The sequence below is a fragment of the Sus scrofa genome, chromosome 6 (assembly GCF_054392235.1).
Source record: "Sus scrofa isolate SSC_HxYL_T2T_F1_AM1 chromosome 6, Sscrofa_HxYL_maternal_Yorkshire_Landrace_v2.0, whole genome shotgun sequence".
NCBI classification, from domain to species: domain Eukaryota; kingdom Metazoa; phylum Chordata; class Mammalia; order Artiodactyla; family Suidae; genus Sus; species Sus scrofa.
Window position 1 is genome coordinate 76236835 of NC_139388.1, and position 19700 is coordinate 76256534.

Below are 19700 nucleotides of genomic sequence, written 5' to 3' on the forward strand. Positions count from 1 at the left end.
GGCATAATCAACAGAGAAACTGACAACACTCAGGGCTTTTTTTTAATTTTCTATGGCATTTTTTTAAGACTCAATTACATTTATAGTTGCTGACCACACTTATGGCTTAAACCTAGCCAGAGCCCAGCTTGGGACCTGAACCCAGCTTTTATTTTTACTTTCCTTATTTACTTATTTTTATTTCATCTTTTTAGGGCCACACCAGTGGCATATGGAGGCTCGCAGGCTAGGGGTTGAATCAGAGCTGTAGCTGCTGGCCTACGCCAGAGCCACAGCAACACCAGATCCGAGCCCCGTCTGCGACCTACACCACAGCTCACGGCATTGCCAGATCCTTCACCCACTGAACGAAGCCAGAGATTGAACCTGCATCCTCATGGATGCTAGTCAGGTTTGCTTCCCCTGAGCCATAATGAGAACTCCATACCCACAGTTTTTAAATTAGAATCACTCACCTGGTGTCTGGACTCACTGAGGTTCAGGTTCTTTGTGCCTCAGTGCAGAAGGAATTCAGCAAAAGACAAATTGACAGGTGGGAAACAGATTTATTAAGCTAGGACGCTTGTGAGAGATGCCAGTGGGCAGGCAAGGAGGCTCTGCCCCCAGGAGCAGGTGGGCTGCAGTTTTATCAGCCAAAGGGAGTGGGGGTGGGAAAAGACTGCCTCTTCCTCTTTCTTAGAGTAGTAGCGCCTCCTTGGCATCTGGCAAGAGAGTGTTTGACCCCATAAGGTCAAACTAGGACGGTCCTGGTGCTTATTCAAATCAGCAGAAGGGCGGTCCTTAAACTCCAGCCCCAGGTCTGAACCTGAATGCAGCCTCACCCCATCCCCTACCCAATAACCTGAGGCTTATCTTGTGCCTCCATGAGGCAGGCAGGCCTCGTCCTGCTGGGTCTCCTGAGCCGTTCTTAGCTTGTAGTGGTCTCCCAAAGTGCCTTAGGTTTCCCTCTGTTGACTTAAAAGAATGCACAACATGAAAGTTGAGAGTGAAGTTTTATTCGGGGTGAAATTAGGACTTAAGCCCAGGAGACAGCATCTCAGGGAGCCCTGAGCACCCCAAGGAAGCGAGGGGGGAGCTAGGATATGTGAGTTTTGCAACAAAGGGAAGATAGCAGGAACGTAAGATTTGCAGATAACCAGATTTACAGAGGAAGCTGGGCTTACTGGGATCACTCCTTTGATACGCTCCTCAGCCGGTGGGGGGGGGGCAGACTTCTTTGTTTCTGTCCTGAGTCCCCTCAGGGCTCACTGGCCCACCCTTGGGAGGGGTGGTTGTCACAGAGGACTGTGCCATCTTTCCTTGGGAGGGGTGGTTGTCACAGAGGACTGTGCCATCTTTCCTTTGGTCCACGAACCACAGCCCAGGAGGCAGTATTTTAGAGAGCTCGGAAATACTACCCCCAAAAGGGAAGGGGGGAATATCAAGATACCAGTTATAGGAGTTCCCTTCATGACTCAGCGGTTAACAAACCTGACTAGGAACCATGAGGTTTCAGGTTCGATCCCTGGCCTCCCTCAGTGGGTTAAGGATCTGACGTTGCCATGAACTGTGGTGTAGGTCGCTGATGCGACTTGGATCCCATGTTGCTGTGGCTGTGGTATATAGGTCGGCAGCTGTAGCTCTGATTGGACCCCTAGCCTGGAAACTTCCATATGCCTATGCCGGGGGTGAGCCCTAAAATGCCATGGGTGTGGCCCTAAAAAAAAATATATATATATATATATATATATATACACACACACACACACACATATATATGTCATAAAGGTGAAAGGGGAGGTGCCTGCAGCCATGCACACATTTTGCAGAAATTTGCTGCTGGTCTCATGAAGGTGACTGCTGGTCACAGACATCAGTTATCATTGAAGGATTTTAGTGTTTTTCTAGAAATGAGGAGATGCGAGAACTGAGCTCATAAAATCCTCTTCTAAAAATATCTATCTGAAGACCTGTTCTTGCAAGTTTTCCAGAGCACGGAGCACCTCCCTTCTGGTCTCTACCCTGAGCTCTGCTGCGGGTCGGCAGCTGCAGTGGCTCATGCTTTACTCCATGCAAACACCTGCTGATGGCAGGTGCCAAACTTCAGTTCCCACCTCGCTATCTTATGGTCCCTTACTGGGACTTCTACAGCTACCTGTGGAACTGTCCTATTCCATCCCTACCCACAGTACCTACTCCTAGAGGGCTGTGGTGAGGATTAAATAAGAGGATACAGGTAACGTGCTTGGTACAAGGCCTGGCACATAATAAGTGCTCGCAAAGGGAATCGATCCATCATCCTTTTTGGAATGAGGTCGAGATGGAGAAAAGAAGGCCACATGGCTCCCCAGTGCATAATCCCCAGTTTCATTTCCTCCCAGATTGTTTGCCTTGGGGAAGCCTGTGTTCAGTGTTATTCAGAATGTTTTCTAGAACTGGCTGGCCAGAGGCTGGAGACACTGCTGCTCGCTGCACGCAGGCCCACCCCAGAAAAACCATGCCCAAGTGCCCTACCCCCAGCCCCAGAAGGCTCACACCTCCCCCCCCCCGCCCCCGCCACAACCCCTCCACCAGGGATCCAGGACCTCACTCAAGCAAAGACCCCGATCAGGAGGCTCCTGGCAGCTTTCAAGGATGCTGGACCCTTCAGGATCTCTGCTCCGAGAGGGAGGAGAACGAGGGTGGGAGGGATGACAGGAAGGAGCCAGAGCTGGTTCAGTTATCAGCAGCAGCAGCAGCACGCTCCATCTCTAGCCTGGGTCCCCCGGCGTCTCCCTAGACCCCTGGAATTTATAGGTCCTGGCAGCACGCTGGTCCCGCCCTCTCCAGGCTCTGAAAGAACTGGATTCCTGCTCCTTCCTCTCTCCAGAGGAAGTGGTCTTTATGCGACAGCTTGTAGATTTAATGACATCTTTCCTGGGTTGGCAGGAGGGGTGCCTCCTCTAGAGCAGGTGGCTGCCCAGCTGCAGCTGCCACTCCACAGGGTGGGCAGAGCCCATTTCTGTTCCATTTTATAGATTCAAAACCTGAGAATCAGAGAGGTTGAGTGCTTTGCCCAAGGTCACACATCTGTTCTACCAGGACACAGGGTAGGAAGCCCAGGTTTCTGACTCCAAGTCCGGCGCACTCTCAGGGGTGGGGGAAGGGATGGAGAAAGAGCCTCTTGGCGGGGAATGATAGGAGGTCACAGGTTCCTGGCGACCTAAGGCCCTGGGTACTTTGATCCCCAGAAGAGCTGAGTCCCTGCAGGAAGTCTCTGCAGTGGAGGAAGTGGAGACACATGTGGGGGGGCGGGGAGGGGGATCAGAGGAGAGATGGCCTTGTTTCCCTCCAATCTCTCCATGTGACCTTGGGTGGATCCCTTTCCTTCTCTGAGCCTCATTCTTTCCAGCTGTAAAGTGGGGAGATTTCACCAACAGACCTCTTCTTGCTCTCACACGTCAAAGGAATGATCTGATACCGCTCGGGAGTCAAAAGAAGGAAGGATAGCCACGTCTCACTCAAGGTCACACAGTTATTTGTGACAGACCCAGACTAAGATCTGGTGCTGGACCAGATATGGGCCACCAGTCTAGTCCCAGGCATCCTTCCACGGGCCAGTTGTAAGACACCGGGTCAGACCCAACCCTCCAGGCTTCTCCCAAGACTCCCTTCTGTTGCCAAAACTCAGCCTCTGTCCACTATAGCTGAATAGAAATGTGGAGACAAGAGTTGGGGGTGAAGGAGGAAAAGAGAGCTTTATTGCTTTGCCAGACAAAGGAGCCACAGCAGGCTTATGCCTTCAAGACTGTGCCCCCTTGGGAGAGATTAGGAGGTGGTTTTATAGTTTGGGGAGTGGAAAATAGGTCCCCAGATAAGGATTGGGGTAGAAGCAAGCCTGCCTTGTCTTCAAAGCTGGTGTTTGGTGGCCACAGCACTTGTTCTGGTGCTCCTCCTTCCTGGAGTTAAGAAGCCTTCATCAAGAAGTTCTTCCATTTACTGGGGGGTTTAGTCCTGCAGAAAGGCTCAAAGATGTTGTTTTTTTGGTTTTTGTTTTAGGGTTTTTTTGGTTTTGTTTTTATTTGTTTTTGTTCTTTTTGTTTGTTTTGTTTTGTTTTGTTGTTTTTTGGGCCACACTCGTGGCATATGGGTTCTTGTTCCCAGGCCTAGGGGTCAATCCTGCCACTGCTGGTCTACACCACAGCCCCAGCAATGCCAGGTCTAAGCCATGTCTGGGACCTACACCACCGTTTACAGCAATGCTGGATCCTTAACCCAGTGGGGGAGGTCAGGGCTCGAACCCACATCCTTATGGATACTAGAGAGGTTTATTATTACTGAGCCACAATGGGAACTCTTCAAAGATGTTGTTATGTATATTCCTTGAGGAGCATCCAGGACCCCGACTCAAGGCTGCACCATTGCCTCCTGACTGCCCCTCCCTGATCTCTACATCCCCTCCCTTCCCTGATGAGCCACTGCTCTTTGGAACTCTGGAGAGCTCTTGTAGGCTGAAGTTTATTCCCTAAAAGCAAGAAATGGAGACACAGAAAGGTTTATGTGCCCAGAGCCCACAGGGCACTGGCTCTGTTACACTTCTCCCCATCGAGCCTGTGGCTTGAATCCCAGCATTGCCCCAGCTGTGGGCTTACAGCTCTGTTTCCAGACCCCCAGAAAAGAGGGAGCTTTTCTTAACAGGGAGGTAGCAGTCAGCCCTGCCGAGGGCATTGGCAGTAGAAACAGAGGGACAGGAGGGCCTCCCAACGGGTCCTTCCTTCCGATCCCCTCTAGAAGCCCTTCCTCCTCATGGGGAGGAGTTCCTGGCAGTGAAGGTGCCAGAAAGGCACGGCTGGCTGAGATTTCACATAGGCCAAGGTCAAACCCCAGACCTGGGACAAGCCCCCCAAAGAGGACTCCTCACACCCTCCTGATAGGTTCCCAGGAGGATGGAGTCGGACCCCACCCCCGCAATGTGCCTGTTCACCTTGGAGACCTCCTGCGGACATGGGTTCAGCCCAGTGCAAGACCTACACCCTCTTCTGGCATTGGAGGCTCAACATGGGCAGCAAGAAACACGGCCTTTGGAAAATGACTGCCTGCACCGATTAACCACCTACAAGGATGAACTGCCCTTGGTCCTGGGACTCAACCCCCCACCCATCCCTTGACCTTCCCCTCCTCCTTCTTCATTGTTCCTGCTACAGCCTCTTGCCATGAACTCCAGCCACAGATCCCACCGTAGATCTGATAGGGCTGGAGGAGGATAGTTACACAGGTAGTGGCAGAAGTCCCAGGAAGGGACCACAGATAGAGAGGAAGCCTGGGGGACTGTGGGAGACCACTGCAAGCTCAGAACTGCTCAGGAGAGCCAGCAGAACGAGGCAGGCTGGCTTGACTCGTGGAGGTGCGAGATAAGCCTCAGGTCTTTGGGTCAGGGATGGGGTGAGGCTGCATTCAGGTTCAGACCTGGGGCCGAAGTTTAAGGACCGCCCTTCTGCTGATTTGAATAAGCACCAGGACAGTCCTAGTCTAACCTTATAGGGTCAAATACTCTCTTACCGGATGCCAAGGAGGAGCCACTACTTGAAGAAAGAGAAAGAGGTGGTCTTCCCCGCCCCCGACTCCCCTTGGCTGATAAAACTGCAGCCCACCTGCTCCTGGGGGCTGAGCCTCCTTGCCTGCCCGCTGGCATCTCTCTCAAGCAACCTAGCTTAATAAATCTATTTCTTGCCTATCACTTTGTCCCTCGCTGAATTCATTCTGGGCGGAGGCATAAAGAATCTGAACCTCAGTGAGTCCAGACAACCGGGTGAGTGATTCTAGTTTAAAAGCTGGGCTCAAGTCCCAAGCTGGGTTTAGGCCGGGTTCGAGTCCCAGCAGGTGGGTTCAAGTCCCATTCTGAGTTCGGGAGAGGTTCAGGCCGTGAGTGCCGTCAGCTTTTGCGGCTGGTACCATCCTGAGCTCAGCCCGTCCCTCTCTGATGCTTTCAAACATCTCTCTGGCTTTACCAAGGTGGCCTTGCATGTTCCTCTCTCGGCAAACTTAACACCGGCTTTCTAACATCAGAGCCAAGGGCCTAACAGCTCATATGAAATCTTATCACAGTTTTATACGAAGAAGAGGGGGCATGTGTCTGTGTATCACGGAACCACGTTGCGGTACACCTGACACTGACATTGTAAATCAAGCAGACTCCCATATAAAGTAAAAATGAAATGGAAATTAAATAAATAAATATAAGCATTTTGTCACACTTTTTTAAAGGCTTTTCATCATTCTGCTCTGGGAATGGTTTGGCTCCCAGGCCAGGATTAAATTGGCGCTGGGCTCTGCCTTCCCATCCACCCTTTCTTCAGCCGGGATCTCTTCCTGAGTGAGAAAACGGAGCTGACAAATGGCTTTGGCGTGGAATGACACTTTTATGAATACTGAATGCGATAATTAATGCCGTTGACCTAATGTAACATTTTGTAGGCATTTAACATTTATTAATTTCGATTGCGCAGTTTTCTTTTCCCGTTTTATAGCCAATAAATATTTGAAGGGCTCAGATATTTCTGTAGGATCCTTCAAACCTCGCAGGCCCAAAGAGCTCAGGTGGCTTTGAGAAAGGGACTGAACCTCTCTGGGGGGTCAGTTCCCCCGTCCTGCTCTCCAGGGACCATGCCCTCCCACGCTGAATGCCGCAGTGCTGACCCGCCCCCAGGATCAGCAGCTTAGAACCATGCTTAAAGCCAGGCCCCACCAGGGCTGCGGGGCCCCACGATGCAGAAGTTCAGAATCACACAGAGACAGAGACAAAGCCCTCCCTCTCACCCATGAAGAGCAAAGCCATAAAAAATGTTGTTTTGCTAGGCAGTTGAATTTCATTTGTGTGGTTTGGAGTGTATTTTCTAGTTAATGAACTTGCCACATTTATGACCTCCCTTTTTCAAGTGAATGGAGAGAAAAGGGGAAAAGGCTGCAATATTTCCCCCTGTACAGCCCGCCAGCTGACGGCTGCAGGTCTGGGCAGAGCAGGGCTGCACAGCATGGACCTAACGGCCTGGTCAAAGGCTTCTCCTGAGCGAAGAGCTGGTGCCTGCAGTATAAGGGATCTGGGCTAGACCTCAGGGAGGGGTCCCTGGTACAGGGAAGCCCCTCCCACTGCCCAACCCCCGCCTGCAGGGAGCTTTCCTGGTAAAGCTGCCTGGGTCCTGCCTCCTCTGCCTGGCAGGCTGGGACAATGCCAGTTGACCAATGTTCTCTACTCAAGTTAAGCAGTTTGGAGAAAAGGCCCAAAAGAGACTGGGACATGCCCAGGGGAGGAGGAGTAGAAGGGACGCCCTGGGGAGTTCCCGTGCGGCTCAGCAGGTTAAGAACCCAAGTAGTATCCATGAGGATGCAGTTTGATCCCGGGCCTTGCTCAGTGGGTTAAGGATCCGGCGTTGCTGTGGCTGTGGTGTAGGCTGGCAGCTGGACCTCCAGTTGGACCCCTAGCCTGGAAACTTCCTTATGCTGCAGGTACAGCCCGAAAAAGAAAAAAAAAAGGCTCCCTTGGCAGACATGTCCCTCATGAGGGGCACTGTGATCGGGTCCTGAGTGACCCATGCCAGATGGGACAGTGGCCTCAGCTACACACACACACACACACACACACACACACACACACACACTCCCTCTCCTTCTCCCAGCACCATTCCAAGGAAGAGCCTGAGGCCCCTGCCTCTGAGGAAGACCTTAGCTACCCTCTTCCGTCGCCCCAGCAGGGGACATCCGCACCCACACTGGTTGTGAACTGCAAGGGCAACAACGGGAGGTGACTTTGCAAGGCTGCCGAGGGGGGTGGCTTCGCACACATCGAAACTGGAGAGATCCTGCAGCAAGTTCTCCTCCATCGTCCCCACGCCCTTCTCCCCTTGCCCACAGCCCTGCCTATACGACACGTTAAGTGAACCATGTCTTCCTCCGTCCTCTCACCCACGTTTACTCACACCGACTGGGTGGAAGCCCCCCGGAGGCCCCAGCAGACCACAACTCCTGTGCCCTTGGCACTCTCAAGCCTACTGGAGAGACAGAGAAGTCCCCCGATCGCCCCGAGGGACCCAAAGCTCTGATAGAGGAAACACCAGGCCACCAGGTTTCGCGATGGGGCTCCTCCCTAGGACTGGGGAGGGAGCGATCAGGAAGACTCCCTGGCAGAGGGGCCAGCCCAGCTGGGCAGGAAGGAGGGATTCCGAGTGGAGGCTAGAACGAAGGATGAGCTACATCTTTCAGAGCCCAGGGCGGACGGAGGCTGTCCCTGATGTGGGGGGCGGGGGGCAGCCAGACCCCTGAGGCCCGCCTTCAGCTGCAGCACCCACGCCCACGTGGTCTCTGGATAAGGAGGGGAGCCGATGGAGCGAGTCTAAGCCCCCGATTTCAGGCTGCTGGAGCCTCAAATCCTCCACTTTCCACAGCAGCAGAAGAAATGAGAAACCGGCCCTCCCAGGGGATTTGCATTTTAAGAGGGATCAGAGCTCCAGGAAAGGAAAGACCCCCACACACACACCCCCAACACCCCACCTCCCAGCGTGTCAGCTCCTCTCCCCATTCTCCACCCCAGGAGACTTTGCCTCGAGCCTGTCTCTCTCCTTTACCTGGTCTGGTCTCCAGACCAGCTCCAGGGCATCCATCTTGTGGGGTGATCACCATGGTAACCCCCACCCTGGCTCCTGCCCCCAAACTGGTCTTACAGGTTACCCCCAGCCTGGGCTGAGCCGGCTCTGAGCTCGGTGACCCCGCAAAGCTTTGAGGGCAACGGCAGACCCGAGGCCTTCCAGGGCCCAGCTCTTCCATTTGAGGGTGGGGGTCGGAAGAGAAGGAATAATGGGTTAACACATCCTCCAACCTGGTAAGACTTTCAATTTGTAACAGGCAAGTCTAGAAAAAATGCTGGATGGGATTTGCTGCATCTCGGCAGCACCAGGACACAGGTTCGATCCCCAGCCTGGCGCAGTGGGTTAAAGGATCCGGCCTTGGTGCAGCTGTGGTGTAGGTCACAGCTGTGGCTCAGATCTGATCCCTGCCCTGGGAACTCCATATGCCTCAGGGCAGCCAAAAAAGAAGAAGAAAACAGAACCACTGCCTTAACCCCAGGGACAGGAGAAGGAGGCCAAGTGGAGAAAATGGAGGCCAGGAAAGCTGGGGGAACCCACCAAAGTCACAGAACTAGTAGGTGTCCTGGCCTGAATCCAAATCCATCTGGTTCAAGAGTTTGTGCGGCCAGCCTCAAGGCCATCAGGCCACCCAAACCACAAAACCTGGCCTGGACTGAGCAGGTGGAGAGGCAAGCAAACGTGACCAGGGGGTGCTGTGGGGAGCTGGCAAACACACGCCCCACCTACACAGGTGGCGACAGTTCAGCTCCGGTTGACAGCCGCCACGTGGGAATATAGGCTGCCGCGTGGTGTGAGGTCATCTGATTTTTCCCAGAAAGCAGGAATCCAGATTTGTATATGAAATACTCTGGTTGGCACAGTTCGCTGATTAAAATACACTTAATTTGGAGTTCCCTGGTGGCTTGCTTAGCGGTTAAGGATCCAGCAGTGTCACTGCTGTGGCTAGGGTCACTGCTGTGATGAGGGTTCAATCCCTGGCCAAAACAATTACATGTAATTATATGCTGGTTAGATCAAACAAGACAGACCTACACCCAATTTGCATGAATGCAGTCAATGAATATTTCATGAGCACCTACCACTTGACAGGTAGAGTAACCGTATTATCCCAGTGTGCCCAAGACAGTCCTGGTTTTAAGACTGAAAGGGAACCTGCTCAGTCCCTCAGTCAGGTGCTAAGCTCTGGGTCTACAGGGGGAGCAGAACCAAACCCCTGCCCTTAAGAAAATACACACACCTCTCACCCTCGCAGGCAGAAGGAAAAACTGGGGGTTACGGATAGATTTAAGAGTAACATGGAGGAGTTCTCGTCATGGCTCAGTGGTTAACAAACCCGACTAGTATCCACAAGGATGTGGGTTCGATCCCTGGCCTTGCCCAGGTGGGTTAAGGATCCCTCGTTGCTATGGCTGTGATGTAGGCGGGCAGCTTCAGCTCTGATTGGACCCCTAGCCTGAGAACATCCATATGTCAAGACTTCAGCCCTAGAAAGATACACACACACACACACACACAAAAGAGTGACATGGGAATGGGGGAGATCCCTTGGGCCCATGTGATCAAGGAGGACCCCTCTGAGGAGGTGACATTTATTTAAACTGAATCCTTGATGATGGGTCAAAGATGGTTGAGAGAAGATGTGCAGTAACAGAGACACACTGGCAAAAATCTGAAAAGGTGTTTGCACAAGCTACTTGCAGTGGCTGTGTTTGTAAACAAGACTGGAAATGAGCCAGATGACAGTAAGGGGGTGGCTGAATGACACAGCCACGTGAGGGAGGGACGAAGCTTGAAGCAGAAACAAGGAGGATCTCTATACACTGCTACTCAGAGACCTATTGTTAAGGATCCCTTTTTTTTTTTTTTTTTTTTTTTTTTTTTTTTTTTTTGCTTTTTTGCTTTTTTGCTTTTTAGGGCCACACCTGCAGCATATCAAAGTTCCCAGGCTAGGAGTCTCATCGGAGCTGCAGCTGCCAGCCTACACCACAGCCACAGCAATGTGGGATCCGAGCTGCGTCTGCAACCTACACCACAGCTCACGGCAACACCAGGTCCTCAACCCACTGAGCAAAATCAGGGATTGAACCCGCGTCCTCATGGATACCAGTCAGGTTCGATACCACTGAGCCACAAGGGGAACTCCCAAGGATACATTATTGAGTGGGAAGTTAGGGTGGGTAAGATGTAGGTAATATGCTGTTTTTTAGCTAAGAAATTGTGTGCTCCACCGTGCAGCCCAGGGAACCATATCCAGTCTCTTGGGATAACGTGATGGAAGAGAGTTTGAGAAAAAGAATGTGTATATATGTATAACTGGGTCGCTGCGCTGCAGAGCAGAAAATCAACTATACTCTAATTAAAATAAAATGTGTGCTAACATTTTGCAAATTCGTAAGCCAAGAAAGGATATTGTTCAATCATTTTCTCACCTCGGATCTGCGGGTGCCCCATCAGCCCTGACGAGCCCAACGTCGACAAGCCAGAGGTTCTCTCCGCTCACCACGAGGCCACAGCCTGTGTGTAGACACATATGTTTATTGAAGAGAAATAAAGAATAGCGACCAACAATTCAACCTCCACAAAGATGACAGATTAGGACAAGGCGTCTCGACCTTGGGAATATTGGCGTTTGGGCCGGGTACCTCCTGGGAGGCTGTCCTGGGTGCCCAAGGATATTGAGCAGCACCCCTGGCCTCTACCCACAAGATGCCAGGAGCCTCTCCCCAGCTCTTATGACCAAAAATGTCTCCAGGCATTGATAAATGTCCCTGGCGGGCAAAACCGCCCCCCGTCAAGGACCCCTGGGTGAGAAGGTCACCACTACGCAGCAAAATGATTTCACGCATCTATGCCATGATCATCCGTGGCACCGAAACTCGCAAGAAGAGAGAAACCGTGTGGTTGTGAGCCTCCCGGTGAAAGTACACGGCATCGCCTTTGATGTATTCTCGCTGCAATATCTCACCTGACCCTAATCGAGCTTCTAGGTCTAACAGCCTCTTTGTAGACAAGGGACAAGGGGATGTGTTCAATGACACCACAAAAGAGGCCATCGGCAAACTCCAGGCAGCAGGAAGCTAAAATAAACACAGCTCGGAGTTCCTGTTGTGGCGCGGCGGAAACGAAACCATGAGGTTGCAGGTTCGATCCCTGGCCTCGCTCAGCGGGTTAAGGATCCAGCATTGCCATGAGCTGTGGTGTAGGTCGCAGATGTAGCTCAGAACCCATGTTGTTGTGTCTGTGGTGTAGGCCGGCAGCTGCAGCTCCAATTCTACCCCTAGCCTGGGAACCTCTGTGTGCCACAGGTACGGCTCTAAAAAGAAAAAAAAAAAAATTACAAGGTTCAGATAAACTATTAAACTATTTTATAAACTGTTCAGAAACTTCTAAAATACGTGTTGCTGCAGTGTAGGTTGCAGCTCTAGCTCAGATTTGATCCCTGGCCTGGGAACTTCCACATGCCAACAGTGTGGTTGTGTTTTGGAGAAGGGTCTCTTTATCTTTCGGAGATAACGCTATAGTATCTACAGAAGAAGTGATACATCTGCGTTTTGCTTCACCGTAATAGAGAGGGGGACGCAGGGAGAGCTGTACATAAACCTAGACTGGCTGGTCATGAATTAATAATTGTTGGATCTGGATGATGAATAGAAGGGAAGTTCATTATTATATTGTCTTTTCTGTTGTATCTGTTTGAAAGTTTCCATAATATAAAATAAAAACAAACCAAAGAGGATTTGGGGTGAGAAACTTCCAGGCTGAGGTTATCAGTCATATGAAGGCCCCGAGGCTATTTGAGTCTGACCAGTTCATGGAGGCCAGTGTGGCTGGAGCCTGGCGGCTGGTGGAAAGTCAGATGAGGTCAGAGACACAGGAAGGGCTTGACCATGCAGAGCTTGGGGTCAGTAGGGAAGTGTGGGGTTTACTGCACTTGCTGAAGGACCCTGTAGAGAGCTGTGGGCAGGGATGTGGTAGCATCTTATCCATGCTGCTTTCTTTTTTTTTTTTTTTGGTCTTTTTTGGGCCGCACCCACAGCATATGGAAATTCCCAGGCTAGGGGTCCAATCAAAGCTGCTGCTGCTGGCCTACACCACAGCCACAGCAACTCGGGATCCGAGCTGCGTCTGTGACCTACACCACGGCTCATGGCAACACTGGATCTTTAACCCACTGAGCGAGGCCAGGGATCGAACCTGCATCTTCATGGATACTAGTCGGGTTCCTTACCACTGAGCCACGAAGGGGACTCCTTATCCATGCTTCCAAAAGCTCCTTTTGATTATCACCATGCGGTCTGTCACATGATGGAACATTAGCCATAAACAGGAATGAAGTACGGATACACTGCAAACTGGATGAACCTTGAAAACACACCCAGTGAAAGAAACCAGACACAAAGGGCCATGGACCGTATGATCCCATTTATATGAAATATCCAGCCTAGGAAATCCATAGAGACAGAAAGCAGATCAGTGATTATCAAGGGCTGGGGGATGGGAGAATTGGGACTGAAGGCGGTTACAGGGTTACTTTCTGGGGAATGGAATGTTCTGGAATTAGTGGTGATGGTTGCACCACATGGTGACTATACTAAAAAGCACTGGATTCTATACCTTAAAATGGTGATTTTTATGTCATATGAATTATAATAATAATTTTAAAAAGATAAGATTCTTTTGGCTGGAGAGTAAGCAACAGGGAGGGACTGAGATGCAGGAAGACCAGTAGGAGGTGCTGTGGTCATGCTGGGACAGGACCCCATAGCAGGGGGAAGTTCCCACTGCTTGCACCCCAGCGGGCTGACTGGGAAGGTGGGTGAGTCCTGGTTTGAGCCTCAGGGTGTGGGTGGGAGGTGGGTCGGGGGAGGAGCAGGTTTCCATCGCACATTCTTGTTTTTGTTTTTGTTTTTTCCTTTTTAGGGCATTTTTAGGGCCTACTCGGGGCGTATGGGGTCCAATCGGAACTGTAGCCACCACCCTAAGCCACAACAACAGCGATGCAGGATCCAAACCACTTTTGTGACCTACACCACAGCTCACGGCAACACCAGATCCTTGACCCACCGAGCAAGGCCAGGGATGAACCTGCGTCCTCATGGATGCTAGTCAGATTCATTTCCACCAAGCCAAGATGGGAACTCCCCCTTCAAGTGTTTAGCCTGGACCTTTCTGTGCCCAAGCAGCTCCAGGCCAGGTACATAAAAGGGACCCAAAAGACTTGTGCAGTGCAACCAAATGAGACTGACTTGCATCTGGAGACCCAGAGACAAGCCAATGCTAGTTCAAATCTGGGGGCCTCTGCTGCGGGGTTCCCCCTTGCTCAGGGGAACATCAGTCTTTTGTTCTATTCAGGCCTTCAGCTAATTGGACGAGGCCCACCCATGCTCTGGAGGGCAATTTGCTTTACTCAAAGTCCACTGAATTAAATGTTAACCTCATCCAAAAACACCCTCCCAGAAACATCCAGAATAATGTTGGACCACATATCTGAATACTATGGCCTGGCCAAGTTGACACATAAAATAAACCATCAGAGCAGCATCTCCAGAGATACCTTGTTCAACCCTCTCATGTATGGATAAAGAGATAGAAGTCCAGAGAGGCCCAGTGATCTGTCCAAGGTCACACAGCAACGTATCAGCAGAGCTGCCTGCCTCCATCCTGACTCCCAGGCCGGTGCTCTCGACAGTCCCCCGATTCCTGCCACAGTTCCTGGGAACTTAGGGACCAGATGAGAAGCAGGAGCCCCAAGCAGGCCAGCTACACTGTCAACCCAACACACCTAAGTAACAGGCCCAGAGAAGAAACGCTGGCTGGTGTGGAATTTGCATATCATTTACATGCTGTTCCCTGAAGTTCAAAATACACAGATTGCTCACATCCCCATGGCCTCCCAGCTTCAGCTGCATCGATGGGGAAGGAGCCCAGAGAGCATTGCTTCTGCTCATTGGTCACCTTGCCCCCTTCACCTGTTTCCCAGCCCGGACCCTGGAGCCACATGGGCAACGGGTCAGGAAGTCCAGATTTCTCACCAGGTGATCCGTGCACCACTGCCCATGTGGGACTCACTTCAGGTGGTACCCAAATGGACGCTTTTTTTGGCCGTGCCCACAGCATGTGGAAGTTCCCAGGCCAGGGATCAAACCCAAGCCACAGCAGAGACAACTCCAGATCCTTAACCACAAGGCCACCAGGGAACTCCCAGAATGAACATTTTTAAATTTTAATAGTCATGTATTCATTTTTATGTTGCTTTGAATTTATGACTAGGGATGCCGGTTTCTCATTTACAGTGGTAATCTAAAGTTTCGCTTTAAACTAAATTTAAGCTTTTTTAAAGGGAGTCCAGGGAAATAAAAATAGTAAGCAAATAATAGAACAGGCAGTAGGTCAATATAGCCAAAACAGAGATGAAACGCTTGAGATTTTAGGAACACTGGACTAAGTGAAATGTCTCCTTCCACCATGTTTTTCCACCTCGACTTGGCCTGACCTTGGTGGAGATGAAGGCCAAGGGCACACAGTCCTGTGTGTTGGGAAGACACGTTCATTCTGTTTTTGGGACCCCATGGCCTATCCAGACACCATGCCCCAGGATGCCATAGGCCCAGGGAAAATGTTTCAACACCTATTCTTGGGATCCAATATCTACCAAGACACATGTCACCAGGACTCACTTCCTCTCCCACCTCTCAGAAGGAGAGTCATGTTTTCCCACCTGGACCACCCACCAACATGAAAATAAGCCATTTCTCCCTACATGAAAGCCTGCAAGGTAATTAATATCCCAGCCATTTAACTCTGTCATAATACCCTCACTGTTAATAAGATAGCTAAGAGCTTCACTTGAAATTAATAACTTACAAATGACCCAAGAGCTTCACACCTTCTTTTTTTAAAAAACAAAACACACACAGAATTTAAAGAGAAAAGCTATTTTCATTTATGAGCTGGTATCATTATTCATAACTGGAGAATTATAAGGAGTAAAAACTTTTCCCACTTAATTAGAGTCTTAGAACATCCCAGGAAAGAGGGAGAGACCACATCTTGCACAGGGATAAGGAGGTAAGAAGTACCATCAAAAGGAAGAAAACCCCTCCTGTGTAGCTGCAGGTCTGCACAGCTGGCTGAGGAGCAGGACCCAGTGTCTGCGTTAATTATAGTGAGAGAATCCGGGGCTCGCTGTCGCATCCTGGGCTGAGGCTGGCAGGGGAGGAATCTACAAAGCTGCCAGCATGTCATATCCGTGTCCTCAAGACACAAGCACCAAAGGCTAATCTTAAACTATAAGGGGAATTGGAAGGGAGAGGGCAGAGGCAGTGGGTGGAGAAGCAGAGGAGAGATTTGGAGGCTCAGGATGGGGGTGGGGTGGGGGAGGGTTGGAAGCAGGAGGGAGAAAGAGGAGGGAACTGCCCTGTCCTTCCCCCCAGACTGAGGACCAGCCTGTGGCTCACCCACTTCTGGCCACCAAGACAGTGGGATCTGGTAGGTCCAGGAGAGGAACCAGGAATCTGGATTTGAAAAGCCTGTCTCTGCCCCGCTCACTCTGGTGAGCGGGCTTGGGTACCTCAGCTCAGAGACCTTCACTCACGGTGGGGTGGGGTGGGAGGAATCTTAAGGGCTCCCTAGCCCCGCCCACCCATGGTACAGATGGGAAAACAGGCTCTGGGGGTTTGTTGTGGGTCAGTGACTCGGCGTTGGCGTCCTGGCTCCCAGACCGGGATGCCTGTGCTTCTAAGCCATCTGCGGGAACAGCAGGAAGGTCCTTGTAGCTCAAGGCTGGAGGCCACACTTAGCGCAGAATAAGACCTTCATGGAGACTTGTTGGATGGAGACAAAGAGCATTGAGTAGGGGACAGATAGTGCCTGTTTCTGTCCATCTGTCCCCCTTCCCGGAGGTCCTGATGGAGCTTGGCCACAATGCCCTGTGCAACACACACACAGACACACACACACACACACACACACACACACACACACACACACACACACACACACACAATGTGGAGAGGGTGACGGGACCAGGCTACCCAGAGTTCTTATGCCTCCTTTTCTTGGGTCTGTAATAATGTTTTCAATGGTAATTGCCTCATGATCCACTGGTCTCGTCACACCCAAATAATAATAAAGCTATATTTCATTTTTGTTTTATTTAACTTTTTGTCTTTAGTCTTTTTAGGGCCCCACCCGCGGCATATGGAGGTTCCCAGGCTAAGGGTCAAATTGGAGCTGTAGCTGCCGGCCTACACCATAGGCACAGCCACGCCAGATCCATAACCCACTGAGCAAGGCCAGGGATTGAACCCATGTCCTCATGGATACTGGTCGGGTTCGTTAACCACTGAGCCATAACAGGAACTCCAATAAAATTATATTTTAAAACACTCTCTGGGAGTTCCTGCTGTGGCTCAGCTTGTTAAGAACTACTATCCATGAGAGTTTGGGTTCGATCCCTGGCCTCGCTCAGTGGGTTAAGGATCTGGCGTTGCCATGAGCTGTGGTGTAGGTCACAGAGGTGGCTCGAATATGTTGTTGCTGTGGCTGTGGTGTAGGCCAGCAGCTACAGCTCCGATTCGACCCCTAGCCTGGGAACTTCCATATGCCAGGGGTGCAGCCCTTAAAGAAAAAAAAGAACCACTCTCTGAGACTCGGTTTCCCCCCTGATAACCTGGGGTTGCAGCCACCGACTCTGCCTCACGGGATCTGGGTGGAAATCAGATGTGGTGACGCTGGGAGGAGCCTGGAAGTTGCAGACGCGAGGACTGTATGTCTGCCTGTCTGAACCCGGCGCAGTTGGGTGAGGATACCGCCATCAGCCTGCCGCCTCATGATTCAGAGCACGTAGGGCCTGAGGATCAGCCCTCTCTCCAGCCTGGTAAACTGAGGCACAGCAAGGTTCATGACTCACCCAGGAGTCATTTATTTATTCAAAGACCCAGGACTGCATACGGAGAAATAGCAGGAAGTGTCACCCAGGCCAGCTGGGGTTAACCAAGGAGAGGGTCTTGAAGGAGTCACAGCAGCTGATAGAGTCACACAGTGCCCGTGGCACACAGGCAGACACACGCGGGTGTTCACACCCACTCTCTCTAGAGGCGTTGGGGGTATAGTGGTTAGCACAGCTGCCTTCCACCCCTGTGCGCTCTGCCAGCGCAGGCAGAATTAAGAATGTAGGCAGAGGGCGTTCCCACCATGGCTCAGCAGAAATGAATCTAACTAGCATCCATGAGGATGCAGGCTCGATCCTTGGCCTTGCTCAGTGGATTAAGGATCTGGTGTTGCCGTGAGCTGTGGTGTCGGTCGCAGACATGGCTCAGATCCTGCATTGCAGTGGCTATGGTGTCAGTGAGCAGCTGCAGCTTCTATTCAACGCCTAGCCAGAGAAACTCTATATGCCACAGGTGCATCCCTAAAAAGACAAAAAAAAAGAATGCAGGTAGAGGGAGTTCCCACTGTGGCTCAGTGGGTTAAGAACCTGACTAGAATCCATGAGGATGTGGGCTCCATTCCTGGCCTCGCTCAGTGTGTTAAAAATCTGGTGTTACTGCGGCTGTGGCATAGGCCTCAGGTCAAGCTCTGATTCCACCCCTAGCCTGAGAACTTCCCGGCTAAGGGGTTCTCTTATGGCACAGCTGGTGAAGGATATGGTGTTGTCACTGCAGAAGCTCAGGTCGCTGCTATGGTGTGGGTTGATCGCTGGCTGGGAAATGAAAAAAAAAAAGAGAGTGCTGGTGGAGCTGAAGTCTGGCTAGCCATTACCCATCATGCCTGCTCCTTGTGTCTCCCTCCTGGTCCTCGGACACAACTGGGCATCTTTTCTAGGTTTACAGTCCAGCCCCTTCTCCAGCTGGCACTGTTTCCTCACCTCCCCACGTGACTCGCCCCACCCACGATGTTCTCTCTCAGGCCAGTGAAGCCCGACAAATCCTTCTTGCACAAGTGTATGCCTCAGGCTCAGAACAACCTCCCCCAATAAGATAAAAACACATATGAAGTGGGTCCGGGTAACTCAAAGGACTCTGCTCATAGCAGCATTAACAGCGTCTGCTTTCTCCCCACGTCCCAGACATGGCTCTTCTACAGCAGCCATGCAGGCCAAGTCCAAGGTCAGCCAGAGAAGCCTATTGCCCCCCAAACCTCAAATAACTGGACCACCATGAAAAGACTCTCCCCACCTTCCCGGAGTGTGCTGGGGCCAGAGAAGGAAGACAGCTGGTCTTTTGTGCAGACAGAAAATGACAACAGCAATCACAGCGAGTGGCCTCTGGCTATGCCAGGCGCTGTTCTGAGCCCTTTGCATATATTAGCTGATTTTGTCCTCATTCTGACTTCATGAAACAGATATTACTGGGCCATTTTACAAATGGGGACACTCACAGAGACTAAAATCATCTGACAGCCCGAGATCAGCATCCTCACATGGCAAAGATCCTCACAGCAGAGAAGCCGCTGCCCCTTGAGGTGGGTTGGGCACACTCCAATTTGCCATAGTCCCCACCATCCCCTATTGTATCACACCTTGCCTGCCTGGCTCATTTAAGTCCCTTGCTCCACCCCTGCAAGTGTCCGGGTTTCAACCCTTACACCATGAAGCCTCCTCCTTTGTGCTCCCTTCATCCTCATCCAGTTCTTAAGGAATCAGGATCTGAGGCTTGAAGATCTGAAAAAAATTCCCCTTCCCCTTCCTTCAGACCCACTCCTCCAGGAAGCCTTCCTTGCTTTATCATCGGCTCTGCAGGTGCCTGAGCTGAAAAGTTCCTGCAGGTCATCTGGTCCTAACCCATCAGTTACAGATGAGACACTGGATGCAAAGTGCCATGAAATAGTGCTTCCTGCCCGCCCGGCCATCAAGCCTCATCCACCAACAAGGTGGGATTCTTCTACCCTCCTCCCCGTGGCGGACACAGCGCTGGTGTTGTGCGCATGCTTCTTTTGCAGATGAGCGAACTAAGTCAGGACTCTGGGTCTCTCTTTGCCACATATGTGGCCGCTCTCATGTCCCAGGTCTTCCCCCCTTTTTTTCTTTTTCGGCCACACCCTTGACATATGGAAGTTTCCGGGCTGGGGTTCGAACCTGGGCCTCCACAGAGACAAGCTGGA